Source organism: Esox lucius, chromosome 11 (assembly GCF_011004845.1).
Source record: "Esox lucius isolate fEsoLuc1 chromosome 11, fEsoLuc1.pri, whole genome shotgun sequence".
In the NCBI taxonomy this organism is placed as follows: Eukaryota; Metazoa; Chordata; class Actinopteri; order Esociformes; family Esocidae; genus Esox; species Esox lucius.
The window spans coordinates 10,691,549-10,716,177 of record NC_047579.1 but is presented as its reverse complement, the minus strand read 5'-3'; the positions used below and the strand labels follow the sequence as shown (position 1 = coordinate 10,716,177).

The 24,629-nt window shown below is 43.4% G+C and overlaps 1 long non-coding RNA gene and 1 other non-coding gene across 3 annotated transcripts in view; one reads left to right on the top strand and one right to left on the bottom strand.

Moving 5' to 3' along the window:
* LOC117595305 overlaps positions 1 to 24,629 on the top strand; it is a 50,732-nt gene that overhangs the window by 5,458 nt on the left and 20,645 nt on the right. The gene's annotated exons all lie outside the window — the stretch shown is intronic.
* On the bottom strand, positions 743 to 9,529 carry LOC114830854. 2 transcript variants are annotated; one of them, XR_004576497.1, is made up of 4 exons: positions 9,315 to 9,529; positions 8,148 to 8,322; positions 926 to 1,042; positions 743 to 830 (listed from the first exon to the last, which is right to left on the bottom strand). It is a non-coding gene; the product is annotated as an uncharacterized LOC114830854 (transcript). The 2 variants fall into 2 exon arrangements; XR_004576498.1 differs by having other exon boundaries at positions 9,437 to 9,525.

Below are 24,629 nucleotides of genomic sequence, written 5' to 3'. Positions count from 1 at the left end.
CCCGGTTAGTGAGCATTTCTCCTTTGCCAAGATAATCCATTGACCTGACAGGTGATTAAACAGCATCAACGTGTACCCCTTGGGCTCGGGACAATAACAGGCAACTCTAAAACGCACAGTTTTGTTAAACAACACAATGCCACAGATATCTCAAGTTTTGAGAGACAAGTGTCCAATTGAGATGCTGAATGCAATCAAATCCACCAGAACTGTTGCCAGAGAATCAAATGTTCATTTCTCTATACATGTTTATTGATGATTCGTATTGATTCGTATTATTGATGATTCCTATTAAAAGTAACTGTTCTAGAGTAGACTAGAACACTGGTGAAATGTTGAGTGACTTAGTGTAAAAGTCTGACAATTGTATCTAATTTAAAGAACAACTTTGTTCATGTATAGAAATTATGAAATAATTAACACCGTAGTGCTACAAGGGTTTTCAAAAATATATATTATTGCAATAAGTGAAAAGGGTGTACTGCAAAAAACAAATGACATCTTCAAAAACTGGTCCCCTCTGTCCAGGGATTGAAACAGCAACCTTGCATCTACTGGTCCACCCATGTTAGGCTCTGTTCTCAAGGCACTTAACCCTTAAACACAGATCTTCATGCCAGGCCCTGGGCCTCTAAATGTGTCATCCAGTTGTATTGGGTGCTATTTTATCTCCTAAATCGCTGGGTGACATTGTTTATAACTAACATAATCTCAATGCTTTCAGTCAATAATCACACACATAGTAATTCATTTCTATTTTATTATATATGAGATGGTTTCAAGCATAAATGACAATGACATTGACTGGGCTTCATTCATCATGGCAGTAGCTGTAACAGGAAAAGCACAGAAACAGGAAAGTATTGGGTCAGTATCTCATCACATTTGGACCTAACATAAAATAAAAAATAAAAAGCTGCCGTACGTATAACAACAGTGTCAGGGGGGTGGGCCGAGTGGCTGTGGGTTGGCGTGGAATCTAGGTGCAGGGTGGCTCCGAGGTCCAGGGTGACAAACAGGTGCGTGCAGTTGTCGGGTTTGTCTAGGCAGGGGAAAAAGCAGGGTTACAGGTAGGTAATCGGAAAACACAGCAGACAGGCAAAACAGGACTAGGTCAATACAGCAAAGGTTTAGCTGGTTCGCAAAGCTCAACATACGGTTGGGGCTTAACGATCCAGCAGGGGCTGGAAGTCAGGTCCTCTCTGTAGTAATTTATAAGGTACGGTCATGATGGTATCAGTACTAGAGTAAATACGGTAATGGGAGGGGCCATTGGACCTTCCGGGGTTTGGCTGTTTGAGGGGGTACAGAGTTGGAATAAACAGACTCACCTTGGCTCAGTGTCTGCGTGTGTTATTATGTCTCCACAAATACTACAGTGGCGACGAGGTACTAGAGGTAAAGAATCCACATCAGAGAAGGATACTGAAGATATCTGGCGAGTGGAACGCCGTGAAAAAGGGCAACCCTCCGCCTGTTTCTGGTTCGGAAGACACAGACTGCTAGCTGCTGAAACGGCTAAGCTTGCCATCCGAGCTAGGGTAGGGACAGATCCCTGAAAGTGCCCTCCTGTGGTGAGTGAATGTAACTGAAAAAATAAAAGGAAATAATTTGTCTTGCCAGACAAAGCAAGTAATTAAAGAAAGTGGAGATTAACAGACGAAGCCAGAAGATGAAATGTGCTGGAAGAGGGGAAATTGTAAAATAATTAAATAAAGAAAACACCTGAAGAAATGGCATTAATAGGAATTTGAAAGTAAGAAAGAAGATTTGTATTCATATTTAGAACGATTTGAAAGATGGCTTGCTGCAATTGAGATTGATGCTGGGAAGAAAGCAGACGTGTTTCTGAGTGTCTTACATTCAAAAAGGCCTGCGATATTGCACTTGCTCTTGAGTTGGCTTACAAAGATACAAAGGAAGTGAGAGAACCTGCGGATAAACCAAAAGGGGCAGTTCACAGAGTCTTCAACACTTCTGGTGACCGGCAACATCACAAGAAGAGTAACAGTACATCGATGTGGCAAGGACAATCATCAATCAACTGAATGCTACTATCGTACCGAAACATGCCACGGCTGTGGAAAAGTGGGACATCTAAAAAGAGTCTGCAAAAAATAAAGCATAGAGACAAAGCTCAAAAGGTGAACGCAACGGGAGAAACTGATGACTTGGATGATTGTAAGGATGACGTACCTGACCTGTTTACGGTGTATACTGCTCAAGGAAGAAAATATGGAATTTTTGTCAAAGTGGATATAGCTGGGAAGCCAGTGGATATGCAAGTTGATACAGGTGCATCCATGTCCTTGATTTCAGAGTCTCTCTATCATGAACAACTGAAGAGCTGTTCTGTGCAGCCAGCAGCCATTCATTTGTCTTCACTGGGAAAATCCTAGTGCCGGTGAAGTATGAGGGACATGAGTGGAAGCTGCCACTTGTGGTGGTGAAAGGCAGTAAACCACCACTACTGGGAAGGAATTGGCTGCTGAAGATAAAGCTGAACTGAGGAAAGATCTTCAGTCTTCAAGACAATCATGAGAAAAATGAACAGCTCACTCTGCAAGCAATTCTTGGAAAGCACAAGGATCTCTTCAAGCATGGATATGGGAAGATTAAAGACTTCAGAGCGAAGATAAGAGTGCAAAGTGAGGCCAAGTCCATCTTCCACAAACCACAACCAGTATCTTATGCGTTGAGGGAAGCAGTGGAAAAAGAGCTTGAAAGCTTACTGGTGAATGGCATCATAACTCAAGTGGAAAGGAGTGAATGGGCGGCGCCTATTGTCGTTGTACCAAAGAAAGACAAGACAGTGAGATTGTGCAGTGATTACAAAGTGACCGTGAATCGATGCATACTCCCGGAAGAATATCCACTTCCAAATGCTGAGGACTTGTTTGCCACTCTAGCAGGCGGGACAGTTTTCAGTAAGGTAGACCTGTCCTGCGCTTACCAACAACTGCAATTAGATCCAGAGTCAGAGCACTATATTACAGTAAACACACAAACAAGGCCTCTTCAGATTCCTTCACCTTGCCTATGGAGTTTCCACAGCTCCAGCAGTGTTTCAACACACAATGGATCAAATACTGAGTGGAATGGAGAAGGTTGTGTGCTTTATGGATGACATTCTGGTGTCAGCATCTACAAAGGAAGAACACTTAGCCATTTTGGATCAAGTGATGGCAAGACTGGAAAAGTATGGTGTGAGAATCAAGCTTTCCAAGTGTGCATTCCTGCAAGACTCAGTGGACTACCTAGGGTACAGAATAGATGCACAGGGACTGCACCCAACCACAAGCAAGGTTGAGGCCATAGTAAAGGCACCAGCTCCACAGAATGTTACGAAGTTAAGATCATTTTGGGGTTTGCTTAATTACAATGGGAGATTTTTGGCAAATCAGTCCACATGGCTGCACCCACTTCACCAGCTGCTACAAGCTGAAACACCATGGAAGTGGTCTCCACAATGTGAAGATGCATTCAAGGACTGTAAACAGCATCTCCTGAATAGCAAATGCTTTGCACACTATGATCCAGAGAAGCCTCTCAGGCTTGCTTGTGACACCAGTCCATATGGTGTCGGAGCAGTGATTTCTCATGTGCTTCCATCCGGCGAAGAGCAACCTATTGCTTTTGCATCAAGAACTCTCTCATCTCGGTGTCAAAAAGTTCCATAAGTACCTATACGGTAGAACGTTTGTGTTGTTGACTGACCACAAACCACTTCTGACGATTCTTGGCCCCAAATGTACAGTTCCAACTCTTGCTGCACTCCACATGCAACGCTGGGCTTTAACCCTGTTGGCGTACGATTATGACATTCAGTAAAGACGATCCAGTGATCACCCCAATGCAGATGCATTGTCATGTCTCCTGTGCAAGCACGACACTGATGACGTTACAGATGAAGGTGGAGTACTCTGTGTCTCACATGTGGATGAGCTGCTTGTTTCAGCAAAAGACATTGCATAAGAGACAAGACATGACCCAATCCTTTCCAAAGTTCTTGATCTGACATTGTCAGGATGACCAAAGTTTGTGCCAGATTCAAATCTTAAACAATTCTTTCTGAGAAAAGACCAGTTGTCTACAAACCAGGGATGTATTCTCTGGGGGTCAAGGGTCGTGATACCACCAAAGTTCAGACGGAGACTGTTTTCTGATTTATATGATGGACATCCTGGTAACACAAATGAAGGCAGTAGCCCGAAGTTTCTGGTGAAGGCCTGGACTAGATCAAGAGAGAGAACTTCGTAGTTCAGTGTGCTACCATCCCGCGTCCAATGGAGCAGTTGAGCGAGCTGTGCAGACATTCAAGAAAGCCTGGACTTGACTGGAAGCACAGTCTGTGTCACCCCAGCAACGGCTTGCTCGGTTCCTGTTCACATACAGAAACACTCCTCACACAGTCACTGAGCGCACCCCGGCTGAAATGTTTCTAAAGAGACACCCACGCACTCGCCTGTCATTAATGTAGCCAGACATGTAGGGCTCAAGCATCGGCTACAGGAAAAACAGGCTTACGACAAGTGAGCGAAGCCACTCCGGACGTTTAAACTGGGAGGGAGGATGTTAGTTTGGGATTTCAGACATCCAAAGGAGCTGTGGATTCCAGGGACGATTCTGCAACAAAGAGGACCACTGACCTATGTGGTCCAAGTTGGTCGTCGTCAAATCAAGGTGCACGTGGATCACCTGTATGCATCTAAAGCTTCATATTCACCAAGCAGAAGGGATGATGATTTTTTGGAGTACTCAGCGGGCTGTGGGGATCCAGCAGAAAGCACAGAGCCAGAAAATGTTGTTGCTGGTCCATCTCAGGAAGTGCAACAAGAGCGCCGCTATCCAGAAAGACAGCGGACAGCACCAACCAGACTGAATCTTTAAGTGTTCATGTAGAGATGAGTTATGAATACACTATTCATGTTCAGAGTGCTTACTGCTACACTAAATAATTTGTTTATGTGGTATACTTTTAGCACTGCATATTATGTTTACAGGAATTGGGATAACAGTTCAGTTATTTAGTCTTCTTGTCATAGGTTAAACTCTAGGGGGGGAGGAGTGTAGTAGTTTATAAGGTACGGTCATGATGGTATCAGTACTAGAGTAAATACGGTAATGGGAGGGGCCATTGGGCCTTCTGGGGTTTGGCTGTTTGAGGGGGTACGGAGTTGGAATCAACGGACTCACCTTGGCGCAGTGTCTGTGTTTTATTATATCTCCACAAATACTACACTCTCCTAAATGCTGTGGTGGATTGCAGATCAGGAACAGGTGTGAGAGTGGATAATGACTGTCAGGTGGGGAACACCCCGCCCCGCCTCGTTGCCCGGACAACCAGAACACAACACCAGGACAGACATGGAACAGACGCACCAGGCACACATACCAACAAACAAAGACGGAAACAACATGTACATAGAACAAACAAGAGTCACGGGGAAGGGGGCGTGACAAACAGTGTAAATAAAGATTACTGACCAATAAATGGCTTCCATGACTAACAAGGGCTTCCTTTAATTTTTTACCAGCTTCTTTCTGAGGTTCTTCATTCCAAACGTCCTACGCATCCAGTGAAAAGCTCTCCTAATAAGACTCTTATTGGAAGGGGCAGGGTCCTCAATTCTTTTCTGTTTTACTCTGGCTGAAGTGATGTAGCTGGCGTGTTCTCTCTCTCTCTGTATATTCAGCTCTTTTTGCTGTCTTAACCATTCCTGATTCCTTTTAATCTCCTGAAGTCTTTCCTCTTTCTCCCTCATGAGGTTTTCTCTTTCGCTCTGTTCTTTTTGTTCTTTCTGTTCTCTCTGTTCTCTCTGTTCTTTCTCTTCTCTCTGTTCTTTCTCTTCTCTCAGTTTTTTCAGTTCTCTCTTTTCTCTCTGTTCTTTCATTTCTCTCTCTTCTTTCTGTTCTCTCTGTTCTCGATCCACCTTGAAACTCTGTAGGCACTTTTCTCTCCGCCTTTGATGCTGTTGCAGTCCTTTTAATTTTATTATATTTACTATATCATTCATATTTTCTTTGGACATCCTGTCCTCTGCTTCCTCAATCTCTTTCCCAATCTTTTCACACTCATTCTCTTTCTCTCTCTGTCTCTCTCTTTCCATCTCCCTGATTTCCTTTTGTCTCTCTCTTCCTGTCTCCATCTCCTTCTGTCTGGCTCTTTCCTTCTCTCTCTGTATCTCTTTCTCCTGCTCTCTTTCCTCTCTTGCCATCTCTTTTTGTCTCTCCACTGTCTTCATTTTCTGTCTCTCTCTTTCCTCCTCCATCTCCTTCTGTCTCTCTCTTTCCACCTCCACCATTTCCCCTGGTCTCTCCCTTTCCTCTCTCTGTATTTCTTTCTCCCACTCTCTCTTCTCTCTTACAATCTTTATCTGTAGCTTCCCTGATTTCACTCTCTGTCTCTCTCTTTCTTCCTCCATTTCCTTTTGTCTCTCTCTTTCCTCTTCACTCTGTATCTCTTTCTCTCTCTCTCTCTTCTCTCTTGCAATCTTTAGCATCTCTCTATTCTTACTCTGTGTCAGTCTTTCCCTGTAGATTGACATGTAATACTCTCTCAGTCTTGCATTTATTATTTCAGTCTCTTTTGGTCCCATCTCAAGTCTCATTCGTTTTTTCTCTTTTTGTATGTCATTCTCACTCTCTGTTTCCTCCTCCTTCATGTCCTGTTGGTTCTGTCCACCCCCTTCTCCACTTACCTGTATCATTTCACCTTTGAACCGCATGGTTGCTTTAGGGCAGTAATTCACTTTATCAAATTCTACCATCTGTTGCTTGATTGTCTTGAGGTTTTCCTCCAATTCATATTGTTCTTGGTTAATCTCCATCTCTTTCTCAATGCTTTGTTTAATGTCTTTTTCTCTTCCATCATTCTTTGTCTCTCTGTTTCCATCACCTAGTCTCTCTAAACCAGTATACTCATTCAATCCAATCGCTTCTTTAATTATCACTATTTCTTTCTCTAGTTGTAATAAATGTTGGTTAACTTGTTTAATTCTTTCATTCTGTCTTTTATGCGCTTTTTTTGCAACTTCAAATCTTCTTTCATATTGAATTTCTTTACTTGTCATGTCTTCTTTCAAATTGTTAACTTCTCTCTTCAAGTCGTTTAGCTGTTTGTTGAACAGTTTAACTCCCTCACTCTCTGCAATATGCATGGATCTTTGCTTTTGAAATATCTGCTTCTGTTTCAATATTTCAACCTCACTCTTCAAGTCATTTAGCTGTTTGTTGACTAGTTGAACATCTTCCATTTTTGCAATATGCATTGTTCTTTCTCCTTTAAATGACCTTTCCTGTTCAATCTCTTTCAATCTCTCAACATCTCTCTCCAAATCTTGTACCTTTTTGTTGACCAGTTTAACTCTCTCGCTTTCTAGGTTACAAATGTCTTCATCTTTTTTATGAGACATTTCTGGCTTAATCTTTCTCAATCTCTCAATCTCTTGTGTCAGTGCTTTTATCGTTTCCTCGTCCTGTTTTGCTTTCTCATTTATTCCTTGTCTGTCTAATCCTGCTTTTATCTCTGTCTCCTCTCGCTTTGTCTCAATCAGTTTGTCGTTCCAAGCTAGACGTGGTCCCTGATTCTTAATGACTTTCTGCCTCAGCTTTAATCTATCAATTTCTTGCTGAAATAAAATGTTACATTTGTTATAATATGACCAATACATCATTTTAATAGCTATAACTAGACTAATTAGTCTAATTAGACTAATTAAATTAAAAATTAGACTATTAAATATAGATATTATTAAAAACTATATTGTACAGCTGATGAGACCCATGTTTAACCCATGTAGTACACTAATGCTAGATACCCTGAAGACACAGTCCATGGTTTTTGACCACAATGTGTAAAACTGGCACTGTTGTGAATTTGTAGGGCATGTGTGGGAATCTGACAGTCGTTGGTACAGTAGCTGACTTTCAGTAAGTAGTTCAAACAAAGGTTGGACTTTCTGTTCAAGTCAATGACAAATAAATTACATCTGTAATCTTTTAAAATACAGTGTTATATTGGATTAGTACAGCAGGCTAGAGTCAACTTGTATTTTAATACTTCAAATTTAAAGCTTTTTCCCCCCCAATTTCAAATTTAGATGTCAACCATTGAAAACACTCCCAAAATAATGACAATGTCTTACCTGTGCAAGCTGTTTTTCCATCATCAGCTTGCTGATCTCCTTCTGCATTGTTTTTATACTGCAATCTCTCTGGGTGAGGGTAGTTGTATAAGCCTCCTCTGCCCTGGACCAGATATTCTTTTCCTCTTTCTTCAGCTGTAACTGGTGTGTTGCCTTGAGTTCAGTCTGCTTGTAGCTGTGAAAAACATGAAAACATATTTTGTAAATGAATTCAGAAATAATATAATAGAAATGTCACTTCTGCTCATTTATAATCATAGCTTTGTAGGGACATTTTTGTGATGATCAGTAGCAAAAAAAAACTTATAAAATGAATTTCGATTTCATGTTGCAACACAATTAAATGTGTAAAATTCCAGGGGGGTGAATACTTTTGAGAGCCACTGTGCATCCCACCATATAAGTTAAATAGGATGGACCAGTGCCTTTCAGGTGTTGGCAAGGGTGTAGTGAGGTTGATACACTAATGCATGGTTCTGGAATTGTCCAGCTGTTAAATGGCTTTGGACGGAGGCAGGTGATTGGTTGTCAGTAATATGGGAGGTTTGTATCCCATTTGGTCCTGTTGGGAGCCAAATCCAGGGAAACTCTTCAGACTACGTTGGGATGAATCTTACACTTTTCGCCTCATATGCTTTTTTAGCATCGGATAGATTTGGCTGATACATTTGGTATTTGTGGTGGATGAACTGGGCGCTTTCCTGGTGTTTGCCCGGGTTTAGGTGCTTGGAGAATATTTTTTAGCCAACTGTCTACCACTCTAGGTATACAGAAGGTACAAGAAAGACAGACAAGTGGGCATTACAGACAGATGGCAATGCAGACAGGCAGGCAGTCAGACAGATCAAACAGCAAGCAAGACAGACACAAATGCAGGCAGAACAGAAAAGCAAAGCATCAAGGCAGCCAGATCAGAGAAACGGACAGATTGAATTTTAAGACAGAACAGGAAGGACAGCCAGTCAAAGCAGACTGAAGAGCAGTCAGTACAGATGGATTGATAGAAACTGAAATAAATCCATTACTTAAATAAACTGTTCATGCTGTATGGATATATATTGACAGAAACATTTTAATTTACATTCACCTTTTGGTGTATCCCACCGACCAAATTATTAAGTAGCGGAGGCTAATTGACTGTAAAACATTTTAAAATAGTGGACTCACCAAAATCGCACTTGTCAAATCGCTGTTTCGCTTAGAAACTGAATTATCTTTTAAATTAACTCTATTTGGCCTGGAACTGCATTGTGGTGTCATTAAGAACACTAGCACGCAATAATCCCTACCGCCGTGCCCGTAAAAGGGGCTTTAAACACCGGAACCGGCAACCGCTGCCTCCTCCATTACGTTCAATGAATCCTCGACGGCAGCTTTGCCTCCAACCCTGGCAGCCGCGGCAAGCCGAAGCAAGGCGACTGCCGCCCACGGGAACACGCACAATATTTGGTCCTGCCGGCGAAGCTCAACCATGTTCAACCTTTGCCTCTTGCCGCTGGACGGTAGCCAATCAGAGATCGTGCTTTTGTCACTATCGCAACAATGGAGAATTTAATAATGTTGGTGTCAGAGTAAATTACACAACGTCCAAGAATTATAAAGATAGTAAGGAAACGAACTGGCTATAATTCCCTAAACGAAGGAAGGCACATACAAATCTGGCTTGCATTTGCCATATTTCCGATGCTGCATCAAGTGTGCTAGGCTACTTCGGTTGCTATAGTTACGGCTCCAAGGTCCGTTTCGGGGGGAACTCGGAGTTTACAATTTTAGTTCCACACACAGAGAAGTTGCGTGCGCGGTTAAACTAAACTATATTCATTTGGATCACAACACGCACCAAGTAGATATTTCACATTCAGTTTAGTTTCAGTTCTACATATTACTAACTGAGGCTGGGAAAGGGGAGGGGCTGTGGAACAGGTTGTGTTCATTTTATTTACATCAAGCATGGTAATGTTTTATCTACCTTCCCGTGAGTCTCATCTCGTAATGCCCCATGGAACGTGGCGTGCAGTAGACTCTGGTGTAGGAGGCTGGGTAGCTAGCTACCTTATGTATATTGTGTTTATTTCATTGAAGTTTACATAGTGTGGTTAACGCAGTCACATTGTTATTATTCATTAAGGCCACATAGGAAGTATTTTATGTAGAAAAACATAGCCTACTTAGTACATACAGATGACAAATTGACAAATTAAAGGGAACACCTAAAGAAATCAAGGGTTCATGTACTGCAACCCCACCATACAGGTGTACTGAATGATACAACCCCAGCATACAGGTGTACTGAATGATACAACCCCACCATACAGGTGTACTGAATGATACAACCCCACCATACAGGTGTACTGAATGATACAACCCCACCATACAGGTGTACTGAATGATACAACCCTACCATACAGGTGTACTGAATGATACAACCCTACCATACAGGTGTATTGAATGATACAACCCTACCATACAGGTGTTGATTTTATAATCCGTTTGCCTACATAAAAATAATAATTCAGATAATTAGTATAACATTTAGATTACAACTGACTCAAGAATGCTATTGTAGAAATAAATCAAATATTACTGGTATAACATTGGCCAGCTAATTATATATTTATATAAATAAAAGACGGTATTATCATTGTTGGGCAGTACTAGCTTAGCTAGTAACTTAGTATTTTGGTGGTAGCTTCACTATTTCCAGAATCAAGTAACTTTTCAGTAGTAGTAACTCCTTTATTTACCAAGTAGCTTGGCCACACAACATACTTTTCTTGCCATGTGAAATTAGCACAACTTAAAGTAGCTTCCTATGTAATGAACTAGCCTACTGCTGTGTTTGTGTTACTTAGCTTGCTACATTTGACTGGGTGGTAGCTTTTGTGTAGTGAAGCTTTATTCATGACAGAGTAACTAATAGCTTAGCTAACTGCATTTTCCAAGTAACTTGCCCAACACTGTGTATTATTCACGTGTAATTCACCCTAACAAAAGTAAGTTACCTCTCATGTCTCATACCCACCCCACTTAAAATAAAGGCAACAGAACATCTGATAGTAGAATGGTTTTCAAACAAGCTTATTATTTAGTTCAGCGGTATGTGCTCACCTACAGGTTCAGCCAAGATCACTTGGAGCTCCTATTTAATTCAATCAGAGCGTCAGGTAGGGTTGGTGTTCTTTTAATTACAATTTTGAAAATATACCTAATGAATATCTTTATGTCTTGTGAGTAATGTATGTATTGTGTGCCTGTTTTCCATATAAGGAGGCTGGAATAACAATCCATCGGCATTCCAGGCCATCTTCCGCCGCCTGATTGTTCGGTGTGGTGTCTCACCTGTGTAAAGCACTATATAAATATAATGTATTTTTTAAAATTATTATTTTAATAAGGTGCTGAGTGCTGCAGAGAGGGTGATCCGCCAAGCTTCTCCAATGCCAGCTCCTAAGGTGTCGACAGTCACAGACATCGTCCGGGAGGAGATTGGAACGGAGGATGTTTTTCTGCTTGGGGAACACATTGAGGAGATTCAGTTTGGCATCGACAACCATCATTCTGACTTGTTGTCATTGGTTGTGTCTGTGTTTCTCAAAATAAGGCTGCACCACATTACCAAACTCACCTCTCTTGAACTGCAGAAAGGGAGCACAAGGAAGAACTGTCCTCTTTCAGGGGTTTTAGAGCGTGTGCATGTGTGTGGTTCCACGACAATTCAAGGCTTTAATCCTAAATTCCAGCATCCCAAAACTAATTCTAAGCTTTATATCTGTACTTTAACCTTACTCATCACACATAGTATCTTTATGTCCTATTTGTCATCTTTCTGACAAGATGAACACTGAAACTGAAAGCAATGGCTTAAAACTGCCTGGAAACAGTGGTATCTCTGTTTGTTTGTGTTTCATGAACTCTAGCCTCATGGTGTGTCTCTCCAGGAATCCAAATGTTGGTCTTTACATTATGTCCTTGTGATTGTGACTGTCTTAGCCCTGATCTCTTTCCCTCTGGGTTCTGAAAAGCACTTGTAACTGTGTTTTGAAAATTGCTACATTAATTAAGTTTGCAGACTTTTCAAGGGAGTTTCAACAAAGTAAATGTCCAGTTTAAATAAAAACTGTCACTTTTAATTTCATCCTGCTATTTTAGACTGGGACCCATGTGTGTATGTTGGGATGGGGGCTGTGAAATGAGAGAGAGAGAAATATATATTTCTGACTTTACTGCCACTATTTACACATAAGGTATTTCAATCAGAATGATAGTCAAACTGGAAATGTTCCTGTTTTTCTCCCTTTTTGGGGATTATGTTCACAGTTTTGATGAATATAAAACTATGAATATTAAAATACGCCGAACCATGTGTCCTGTATCATAGCTACATGTATGACCTTTGCAGCAAAAAAACCTGCGTGAAAATCAGTAAGGTATTCACTGAGGTATGATTAATTAAATGCGCTGACAGCTCGTTTCACCTGCCAAAACAGATTACACTGAGTGGAGTGGCGGACCGGTCCAAGATGGCGGTCCCACGGCTCGTCAGCGCCAGTAGGCAGTAGCGGTCGATGCGGTGTCTACTCTTTATTATGTCTATGTAGCTACCACTCACAGACAGTCCTTCAAGTGCCGCCAGCTGTCCACTAGAGGGTACTCCAGTTTCGAGTTACAAACATTTGTGCTCACACTGCCCTGTCCTATTTTATGTGCAGTTATCTACCGGCAGCCCAAACCAAATAGGGATTTTTTAAATGAATTCTCTGAGTTTCTGTCAGACTTTCTGGCAAAGTTTGACAATATTTTAATCTGTGGTGATTTTAACATTTATGTTTGTTGCCCCTCTGATAAAATTGGTAACGATTTTAAGGCTCTCTTAGACTCACTGGATCTGGCCCAGTCTATATCCTGTCCCACTCATAGGTTAGGTCATACCCTTGACCTTATTATCTCTCGTGGGGTGACAGTGTCATCCTGTGAGGTCCTGGATTTTCCCATCTCTGACCACTCTCTTATACGGTTTGACATCTGTGCTGTTCCACCTGCACCCACGTCCACTGCCCCCCTTTGTTGTCGCATTATTACTCCATCTAGAGTTGATGACTTTGTTGCTGCCTTCTCTGTTTCTGACCTCGCCTCTACTGTAGAATTGGCATTGCCTCTATGTCCTGACCTGCTCCTCTCATCCTTTCACACCATCTGCTCTCAGATTATGGACTCTGTTGCCCCTTACAAGGCTAAGTCGACCAAAGGCCCATCGGACCCCTGGTTCAATGATACAACTCGGGCCCTCAGGTGCCAGTGTAGACAGGCGGAGCGTAAATGGAAGAAGGATAGGCTGCAGGTGTCATTAGAGATGTTTAGAGCCAGCCTTGCCACCTATCAGAGAGCAGTGAAGGAAGCTAAAGGTCAATACCTTTCCAATCTCATCAATAGCAATAGCCACCGTCCTGGTATCCTGTTTAGCACTATTAACTCTGTCATAAATCCGGTGTCTGGTGTAGTGAATGAGGCATCAGTAAATACTTGCAATGCATTCAAACAGTATTTTTTGGACAAAGTTTTGTCTATTAGGCAAACCATCACACAAGCCCCTGCTGTTGCCATTCCCTCCCAACCGACACAATGTGTGCTGGAGACTTTTGATGCAGTTACTCTTGTTGACCTAAAAAAACCTGTCCATGAGTTGAAGCCTACCACCTGTCCTCTAGACGCTGTTCCTGCCAGGATTTTGAAAGAGGCTATTGACATCATAGGTCCTTTCCTTGTCTCCTTCATAAACAGCTGTCTTAGTTTGGGCACTGTTCCCACTGCTCTCAAGCACGCCATTGTGAGAACGCTGCTCAAGAAACCCAACCTTGATCCCTCCATACTGTCCAATTTCCGCCCAATATCCCACCTGTCATTTCTGTCCAAGCTGATGGATAAGCTTGTTTTCACCCAGCTTCAGTCTCACCTCCAACTGAAAGGCATGGGGGATAAATTTCAGTCCGGTTTCAGGTCTAGACATAGCACCGAATCAGCGTTACTGAGGGTCCATAATGACATTCTTGGAGCACTGGACAGTAAAAGCTCTGTGGTTTTGGTGTTCCTGGACCTTACCGCTGCATTTGACACCGTGGATCATTCCATCCTCATCTCCCGTCTTCAACATGTTGTCGGTCTGCAGGGCGCAGTGCTCAATTGGTTCTCTTCATATCTCATTGACAGAACTTTTTCAGTTATGCTTAATGATTTTTCCTCCTCAGCTGCCCCTTTGTCATCCGGTGTGCCTCAGGGTTCCATTCTCGGTCCTATTCTGTTCTCACTCTATATGCTGCCTCTTGGTCAACTCATCTCCAATCATAACGTTCAATTCCATTTCTATGCAGACGACCTTCAGATCTACCTTCCTGTGGTTCTGAACAATCGTTCTGCACTGGACCCTCTCTATAACTCCATTCAGGACATTAAACTGTGGCTTTCTCAGAATTTCCTTCACTTGAATGAAGGTAAGACTGAATACATTCTGTTTAGCACGGATTCACCCTGCAGTTCTCCTAGTTTTGGCCCTCTCACACCCCAGTTTGCACCCACTGTGCATAACCTGGGTGTTATTTTTGACAAAAGTATGCAATTTGATAAACAGATTAGTGCGGTTGTTAAGGCGAGCTTTTACCAGCTAAGGCTTCTTAGTAAGGTCAAAACATTATTGTCCCAAGCTGACCTTGAAAAAGCCATTCATGCCTTCATCAGCTCAAGGATTGACTACTGTAATGCCCTCTACACTGGACTTAATAAATCACTCCTCAATCGGCTTCAACTGGTACAAAATGCAGCAGCACGTCTCCTCTCTAACACCTCCAAACACTCACACATCACCCCAGTCCTCTGCTCGCTCCATTGGCTTCCGGTGCGGTTTAGGGTGGAGTACAAGGTTCTGCTGTTTGTATTCAAGGCCATCTTGTATGTGTGTGTATGTATGTGTATGTGTGTGTATGTATGTGTATGTGTGTGTATGTGTGTGTATATGTGTATGCAGGTGTATGTGTATATATGTATATATACTTTTTTTTATTCATCTTATATTTTTATATGTTTTTTATATTTTTTATATTCTGTTGTCTACTGAAGCTTTTAATGGAAAGCGCCTTGTGCACCTTTTGGCTGTTGTAAGGCGCTTTACAAATAAAATTTGATGGATTGATTGATTGGTTTAGATTAACACCAAGGGGGAGGGGGGTAGTTGTACATCATCCGTCTCAGGTCCTGGTGTAGATTAACACCAAGGGGGAGGGGGGTAGTTGTACATCATCCATCTCAGGTCCTGGTGTAGATTAACACCAAGGGGGAGGGGGGCAGTTGTACGTCATCCGTCTCAGGTCCTGGTGTAGATTAACACCAAGGGGGAGGGGGGCAGTTGTACGTCATCCATCTCAGGTCCTGGTGTAGATTAACACCAAGGGTGAGGGGGGTAGTTGTACGTCATCCGTCTCAGGTCCTGCTGAATTAATGGTGGTGATCGGGGTGGCTGATAGAGAGCTTCCAAAGAGTCAGCTGTAAAGAAATTTTTCACTTTTAGTTATTTGATAATTTCCACATTGTCTAAAAATTTTAATACAAACACACACACACACACACAAAAACATACCCTCACACACACTCACACACAAAACAAACATTCAGACTAATCAATATTACCAAAACGCAGAGCCATCTGGTGGCAATTAAGCCATTTCTGTGCACCACCTGGTGACAGACAAAGAGAATTATAGCTTTAAAAAATAAAAATGGCGGATAGCGTGTCAGGCAGAAATGTGGGCCAGATGTGGGGGATAAAGCATATCTAGGAGAATTCCAGAAAGGACATTCCGGGGCTGGGGCTCGTACGCGAGCGCCTGGTGGCCGGGCCTTTCCCCATGGGGCCCGGCCGGTGCAGAGAGGATCGGGCGGCAATCGAAGGAGGGGGCCTAGACAACCCGATCCCTGGACACGGAAACTAGCTCTAGGGATGTGGAACGTCACCTCGCTGGCGGGGAAGGAGCCTGAGAACGTGAGTGAGGTTGAGAGGTTCCGACTAGAGGTAGTTGGGATCACCTCTACGCACGACTTGGGCTCTGGAACCACACTCCTTGAGAGAGGATGGACTTTTCACCACTCTGGAGTTGCCCATGGTGAGAGGCGGCGGGCTGGTGTGGGTTTGCTCATAGCTCCCCAGCTCTGCCGCCATGTGTTGGAGTTTACCCCGGTGAACGAGAAGGTCGTTTCCCTGCGCCTACGGGTCGGGGATAGGTCTCTCACTGTTGTTTGTGCCTACGGGCCGAATGGCAGTGCAGAGTACCCGACCTTCTTGGAATCTCTGGGAGGGGTGCTGGAAAGTGCTGGGGACTCTATCGTTCTACTGGGGGACTTCAATGCCCACGTGGGCAACGACAGTGACACTTGGAGGGGTGTGATTGGGAGGAACGGCCCCCCTGATCTGAACCCGAGTGGTGTTCAGTTATTGGACTTCTGTGCTAGTCACAGTTTGTCCATTACGAACACCATGTTCAAGCATAAGGGTGTCCATCAGTGCACATGGCACCAGGACACCCTAGGCCGCAGGTCGATGATCGACTTTGTTGTCGTTTCATCTGACCGACAGCCGTATGTCTTGGACACTCGGGTGAAGAGAGGGGCGGAGCTGTCAACTGATCACCACCTGGTGGTGATTTGGATCCGATGGCGGGGGAGGAAGCTGGACAGACTCGGCAGGCCCAAGCGTACTGTAAGGGTCTGCTGGGAACGTCTGGCCGAGTCTCCTGTCAGAGAGATCTTTAACTCCCACCTCCGGCAGAGCTTCGACTGGATACTGAGGGAGGCTGGAGATATTGAGTCCGAGTGGACCATGTTCTCCACCGCCATTGTCGAAGCGGCCACTCGAAGCTGTGGCCGTAAGGTCTCCGGTGCCTGTCGAGGCGGCAATCCCCGAACCCGGTGGTGGACACCGGAAAGTAAGGGATGCTGTCAAGCTGAAGAAGGAGTCCTATCAGGCCTGGTTGGCTTGTGGGACTCCTGAGGCGGCTGACGGGTACCGACAGGCCAAGGGGACTGCAGCCCGGGTGGTTGTGGAGGCAAAAACTCGGGCCTGGGAGGAGTTCGGTGAGGCCATGGAGAAGGACTATCGGCTGGCCTCGAAGAGATTCTGGCAAACCGTCCGGTGCCTCAGGAGAGGGAAACAGTGCCCTACCAACGCTGTTTACAGTAGAGGTGGGCAGCTGTTGACCTCAACTGGGGATGTCGTTGGGCGGTGGAAGGAGTACTTTGAGGATCTCCTCAATCCCGCTGTCACGTCTTCCATTGAGGAAGCAGAGGATGAGGGCTCAGAGATGGACTCGTCCATCACCCGGGCTGAAGTCACTGAGGTGGTCAAGAAACTCCTCTGTGGCAAGGCACCGGGGGTGGATGAGATCCGCCCTGAGTACCTCAAGTCTCTGGATGTTGTGGGGCTGTCTTGGTTGACACGCCTGTGCAACATCGCGTGGCGGTCGGGGACAGTGCCTTTGGGATGGCAGACCGGGGTGGTGGTCCCTCTTTTTAAGAAAGGGGACCGGTGGGTGTGTTCCAACTATAGGGGGATCACACTTCTCAGCCTCCCCGGGAAAGTCTATGCCAGGGTTCTGGAGAGGAGAATACGGCCGATAGTAGAACCTCGGATTCAGGAGGAACAGTGTGGTTTTCGTTCGGGCCGTGGAACACTGGACCAGCTCTATACCCTCTACAGGGTGTTGGAGGGTTCATGGGAGTTTGCCCAACCAATCCACATGTGTTTTGTGGATTTGGAGAAGGCATTCGACTGTGTCCCTCGTGGCATCCTGTGTAGAGTGCTTGGGGAATATGGGGTCCTGGGTCCTTTGCTAAGGGCTGTCAGGTCCCTGTACGATCGAAGCAGGAGCTTGGTCCGCATTGCCGGCAGTAAGTCAGACTTGTTCCCAGTGCATGTTGGACTCCGGCAGGGCTGTCTTTTGTCGCCGGTTCTGTTCATAATTTTTATGGACAGAATTTCTAGGCGCAGCCAGGGGCCGGAGGGTGTCAGGTTTGGGGACCACACGATTTCGTCTTGGTGGGGATGAGAATCAGTACCTCCAAATCCGAGGCCATGGTCCTCAGTCGGAAAAGGGTGGCTTGCCCACTTCAGGTTGGTGGAGAGTGCCTGCCTCAAGTGGAGGAGTTTAAGTATCTAGGGTTCACGAGTGAGGGAAGGATGGAACGGTAGATTGACAGACGGATCGGTGCAGCTTCTGCAGTAATGCGGTCGATGTATCGATCTATCGTGGTGAAGAAAGAGCAGAGCCCCAAGCGAAGCTCTCGATTTACCGGTCAATCTACGTTCCTACTCTCACCTATGGTCATGAGCTTTGGGTCATGACCGAAAGGACAAGATCCCGGATACAGGCGGCCGAAATGAGCTTTCTCCGCAGGGTGGCTGGGCGATCCCTTAGAGATAGGGTGAGAAGCTCGGGCACTCGGGAGGAGCTCAGAGTAGAGCCGCTGCTCCTCCACATCGAGAGGGGTCAGCTGAGGTGGCTTGGGCATCTGTTTCAGATGCCTCCAGAACGCCTTCCTGGGGAGGTGTTCCGGTCCCGTCCCACCTGGAGGAGACCCCGGGGAAGACCTAGGACACGCTGGAGGGACTCCCGGCTGGCCTGGGAACGCCTCTGTGTCCCCCCGGAAGAGCTGGAGGAAGTGTCTGGGGAGAGGGAAGTCTGGGCATCTCTGCTTAGACTGCTGCCCCCGCGACCCGGCCCCGGATGAAGCGGAAGAAGATGAATGAAGGATGAATGAGTTTGAGGTATATATGAGGTTTCTTTGAATCTAAGCTACCTATGCTTTGTTAAAGTTTTCCAGGGCAGACATAACCAACTAAAGTCGTTATGTTGGTCTATTCTACTTCAAATAACATGTACAGAAGATGATGAGAAAACCCCATAATATGGTATGTATGTATGGTATTCATTCATGGAGAATATTCAGATATTTCATAACAACCAAACTAACCACATGGTAATGTACAACAGATGGGTACAGAGTTCAAATGAATTGAACAAATATCTTTATTATTATTAAGTATTATTTGTACTACAAAGAACTTGAATAAGGTCAGGTTACTGGAGGGCAACTTCTGCCCAAAGTTATGAAGAGTATCACTCCCTAAATCTACCATGAAAGAGCTTTACACATTAAAATACCAAAGATAAAATATTATTCTGCATGGTGTGAATGTTCTCTCCCCTACAAACAGCTAACTGAGTATATTTGATATAGTAACAGTGGCAGTGCCAGAAATAGGCTTCACAGAATTGTTGGCAGATAGAGAACAACATAAACTTGTAAGCAGATCATCATGAAGTCTAATGGCTTGGATGAATTTCTTACAGGTTGTCACATCCCGGCCTCCGTTTCAACAACACCCCCACTCTCCTGACTACTGATTGCACCTCTCTTTACTTAGTTTCTATTGGTTTTGGCCCACCTGTTTTTAATATAGCCGTGTTTGGTTTTCTATTATAGAACTCTGTTAGCCGCCTTTCAGTTGTGAGGTATTGTTTGTTTCGGGACACTTACTGAACCTTTCTGTCTGTATTCAATCTAATCTGTTACCCTTTAGACCCTACGTGTGTTTTGGATTTCGATCTCAGCCTTGTCCGATTGGTAACTACATTGGTTACTATTGATACTTGTTTACTGACCTTAGCCTGTCCAACGACCACAGCTCTGCCTTGTCCTTTTCAGTAGTACTGCAATAAATCCTTTTGCTCTGTGCATTCCAGCACTATTATTACACAGATGACCAGCCCTGATTATTATGAGCTGTGCTGCACTATATCAGAAAAACAAAACTTTTTGAAAACAGAGGTATGAAAACATTAATTTGTCAGTGTTTTGGAGTAGGTTTCCAGTTGTAATGCAGCTTTTGTGGCTCAGGATATACACTTTCCGAGGTGAATAATGGCTTGTTGTGAAAAATGTGTCCATGGGAACAACTCAAAGTAATCAGAATTAATAATTAATCTAGGTTGAACTATCCCTTTAAATTCGATGGACTTAAATGCAATGGAGTCCATTTTGAGACAGAAAGCTGTTGAGTGAAGAGAGACCACAAAGATAAATGTTGATTCTGTGGAAAAGTCCACTTTTCAGGGTAAACGACAAGGGAAATAATGTGTCTGAAGAAACTTCTTAAAAGACTGGACAGCAGATGATTATTTAAATTGTATTCAACATACAGGCACAAGTCAGAAGCAAAGTGCCATGGGTTGTCACATTGTTGCTTTCTCACTTAAATACTGTATTCTTTGCACTGACAAATGTTTCCCCCTTGCCCATTTCAAACATTTATTGGAGGATTTGTATTTTTGTCTTGCTTGTGAATGCTTCTGGTAATGCAAGCTCATATATTCTGTGCACTGAGAAAGGTATCCCCCTTGCCAATTTTAAACATTTTAAACAAAAATGACAGACTTCTACATGCTTTGTAAGTGGGAAACACTGCCGATTTTGTAGGTTATCAAATACTTGTTCTCCCCACTGTAGAGGTCTGTAATTTTTATCATAGGTACTCTTCAATTGTGACGGAAAACTAAATAAAAAATCCAGAAAATCACATTGTATGATTTTTAAGTAATTAATTAGCATTTTATTGCATGACATAAGTATTTGATACATCAGAAAAGCAGAACTTAATATTTGATACAGAAAACTTTGTTTGCAATTACAGAGATCATACGTTTCCTGTAGTTCTTAACCAGGTTTGCACACACTGCAGCAGGGATTTTGGCCGACTCCTCCATACAGAGCTTCTCCAGATCCTTCAGGTTTTGGGGCTGTTGCTGGGCAATACAGACTTTCAGCTCCCTCCAAAGATTTTCTATTGGGTTCAGGTCTGGAGAGTAGTGGCTAGGCCACTCCAGGACCTTGAGATGCTTCTTACGGAGCCACTCCTTAGTTGCCCTGGCTGTGTGTTTCAGGTCGTTGTCATGCTGGAAGACCCAGCCAGGACCCATCTTCAAAGCTCTTACTGAGGGAAGGAGGCTGTTGGCCAAGATCTCGCGATATAGGGCCCCATCCATCCTCCCCTTTTACAGAAAAGCCTCCCCAAAGAATGATTTTTCCACCTCCATGTTTCACGGTTGGGATGGTGATCTTGGGGTTGTACTCATCCTTCTTCTTCCTCCAAACACGGCGAGTGGAGTTTAGACCAAAAAGCTCTATTTTTGTCTCATCAGACCACCTGACCTTCTCCCATTCCTCCTCTGGATCATCCAGATGGTCAATGGCAAACTTCAGACGGGCCTGGACATGCGCTGCAGGATTTTAATCCATAACGGGGTAGAGTGTTACTAATGTTTTTCTTTGAGACTGTGGTCCCAGTTCTCTTCAGGTCATTGACCAGGTCCTGCTGTGTAGTTCTGGGCTGATCCCTCACCTTCCTCATGATCATTGATGCCCCATGAGGTGAGATCTTGCATGGAGCCCCAGACAGAGGGAGATTGACTGTCATCTTGAACTTCTTACATTTTCTAATAATTGCGCCAACAGTTGTTGCCTTCTCACCAAGCTGCTTGTCTATTGTCCTGTAGCCCAGCCTAGCCCAGCCTTGTGCAGGTCAACAATTTTATCCCTGATGTCCTTACACAGCTCTCTGGTCTAGACCATTGTGGAGAGGTTGGAGTCTGTTTGATTGAATGTGTGGACAGGTGTCTTTTATACAGGTAACGAGTTCAAACAGGTGCTGTTAATACAGGTAATGAGTGCAGAACCGGAGGGCTTCTTAAAGAAAAACTAAAAGGTCTGTGAGAGCCGGAATTCTTACTGGTTGGTAGTGATGAAATACTTATGTCATGCAATAAATAGCAAATTAATTTAAAAACAATTATATAATGTGATTTTCTGGATTTTTGTTTTACACACCTCTACATGCCTTTTAAGTAGGAAAACTTGCAAAATCAGCAGTGTATCAAATACTTGTTCACCCCACTTTATACACCCACCTAAAGGATTATTAGGAACACCTGTTCAATTTCTCATTAATGCAATTATCTAATCAACCAATCACATGGCAGTTGCTTCAAAGCATTTAAGGGTGTGGTCCTGGTCAAGACAATCTCCTGAATCCAAACTGAATGTCAGAATGGGAAAGAAAGGTGATTCAAGCAATTTTGAGCGTGGCATGGTTGTTGGTGCCAGACGGGCTAGTCTGAGTATTTCACAATTTGCTCAGTTACTGGGATTTTCACGCACAACAATTTCTAGGTTTACAAAGAATGGTGTGAAAAGGGAAAAACATCCAGTATGCGGCAGTCCTGTGGGCGAAAATGCCTTGTTGATGCTAGAGGTCAGAGGAGAATGGGCCGACTGATTCAAGCTGATAGAAGAGCAACTATGACTGAAATAACCACTCATTACAACCGAGGTATGCAGCAAAGCATTTGTGAAGCCACAACACGCACAACCTTGAGGCGGATGGGCTACAACAGCAGAAGACCCCCACCGGGTACCACTCATCTCCACTACAAATAGGAAAAAGAGGCTACAATTTGCACGAGCTTACCAAAATTGGACAGTTGAAGACTGGAAGAATGTTGCCTGGTCTGATGAGTCTCGATTTCTGTTGAGACATTCAGATGGTAGAGTCAGAATTTGGCGTAAACAGAATGAGAACATGGATCCATCATGCCTTGTTACCACTGTACAGGCTGGTGGTGGTGGTGTAATGGTGTGGGGGATGTTTTCTTGGCACACTTTAGGCCCCTTAGTGCCAATTGGGTATAGTTTAAATGTCACGGCCTACCTGAGCATTGTTTCTGACCATGTCCATCCCTTTATGACCACCATGTACCCATCCACTGATGGCTACTTCCAGCAAGATAATGCACCATGTCACAAAGCTCGAATCATTTCAAATTGGTTTCTTGAACATGACAATGAGTTCACTGTACTAAAATGGCCCCCACAGTCACCAGATCTCAAACCAATATAGCATCTTTGGGATGTGGTGGAATGGGAGCTTCGTGCCCTGGATGTGCATCCCACAAATCTCCATCAACTGCAAGATGCTATCCTATCAATATGGGCCAACATTTCTAAAGAATGCTTTCAGCACCTTGTTGAATCAATGCCACGTAGAATTAAGGCAGTTCTGAAGGCGAAAGGGGGTCAAACACAGTATTAGTATGGTGTTCCTAATAATCCTTTAGGTGAGTGTATATTCATTTATATTTTTTATAATATAATTATAATTTTAAAAAAATTTTATTGTTTGCTTGTCTGCACAATCCAAATGAAATATACGAGTGGGACATTCAGTATTATTGAGGTGTTCTCATTCCATTATGTCCGTGCACACTGACAACATTTTTACTGGAAACTTAGACACTACACTCATTGAACAACCTGTATTAACCCAGAAGAATCTGGCAAGTATTGGCTGAAATACAGATACAGGTCTTGTAGACATTTTAGATACAATTTGTAGGCACCATAAACTGGTATGAAAATATATTAAATATTTTTCAATTACATCCTACTCAATATTATGCCATAATACATTAGATTGACATGAAATTCTCAGTAAAATGTGCAAAGAAGTTTTCCAAAATCACAAAGCACATCATGCTCTTTTTCTAAACAAATGAATGTTCTAAATTGGCCAAGTTTTGGTATTAAAAATAAATAAATGCAGTATTAAGTCCATTTAAATGCTGCTTATGTGCTTATGTCAATGTGTAGTCTGCCTAATACATTCAGGCCAATTCAGTTTTTGAATGGGTGTTGGGAGTAACATTTTGTTACGATTGTAAAATCCAATTATAACAGGGAAGTGAAAAACATAACTTTTCTGTGTCTGTTTTGTCCAGCCTGCTCAGACCTGGCCCAGCTCCCTCTCTTTAACACCTTGCCTCTATTTATTCTCTCTGCAACTATATAACATTGCTACGGTGAAATCTGTATTTTTCATACCTTCTAAAGGTTTATGCCTACTATTGAGCTATAGATCGGTGCTGGCAGCCTGGCACAAACAAGACACGCCCACTTTACCAGTCCTCCACCTGATTACGTCATTAAAACACATTGCCTAAATGTAATCATTTCTATTAACAGTATTCAACAATATATGATGAGTATATGCTTACTATTATTCTTATAGCCTATATAAGAATAATATATAAGGCCCAAAGAAAGCTTGTTCGGATTGGCTTGGGCACAGGATAATATCCAGAGATACCTGACTCTCACTCAAAGTTGGCTGTTTTTGAACTGTAGAAATGCTTGGCCTTGGTTCACCTAAAAGCTGCCACTGGCCATGAAAAACGTACATCATCTTCTTGTCCCTCTAAATTGCCAGTTAATTGTTATCTTTGGAAATAAAAAAAGAATAATTTGCACTGTATTTAAAGTACTATACAGTATCCTCCTAGACAATAGCCATTTTATACTTTTTGTAATTAATAAATTATTGAAAACTATTTC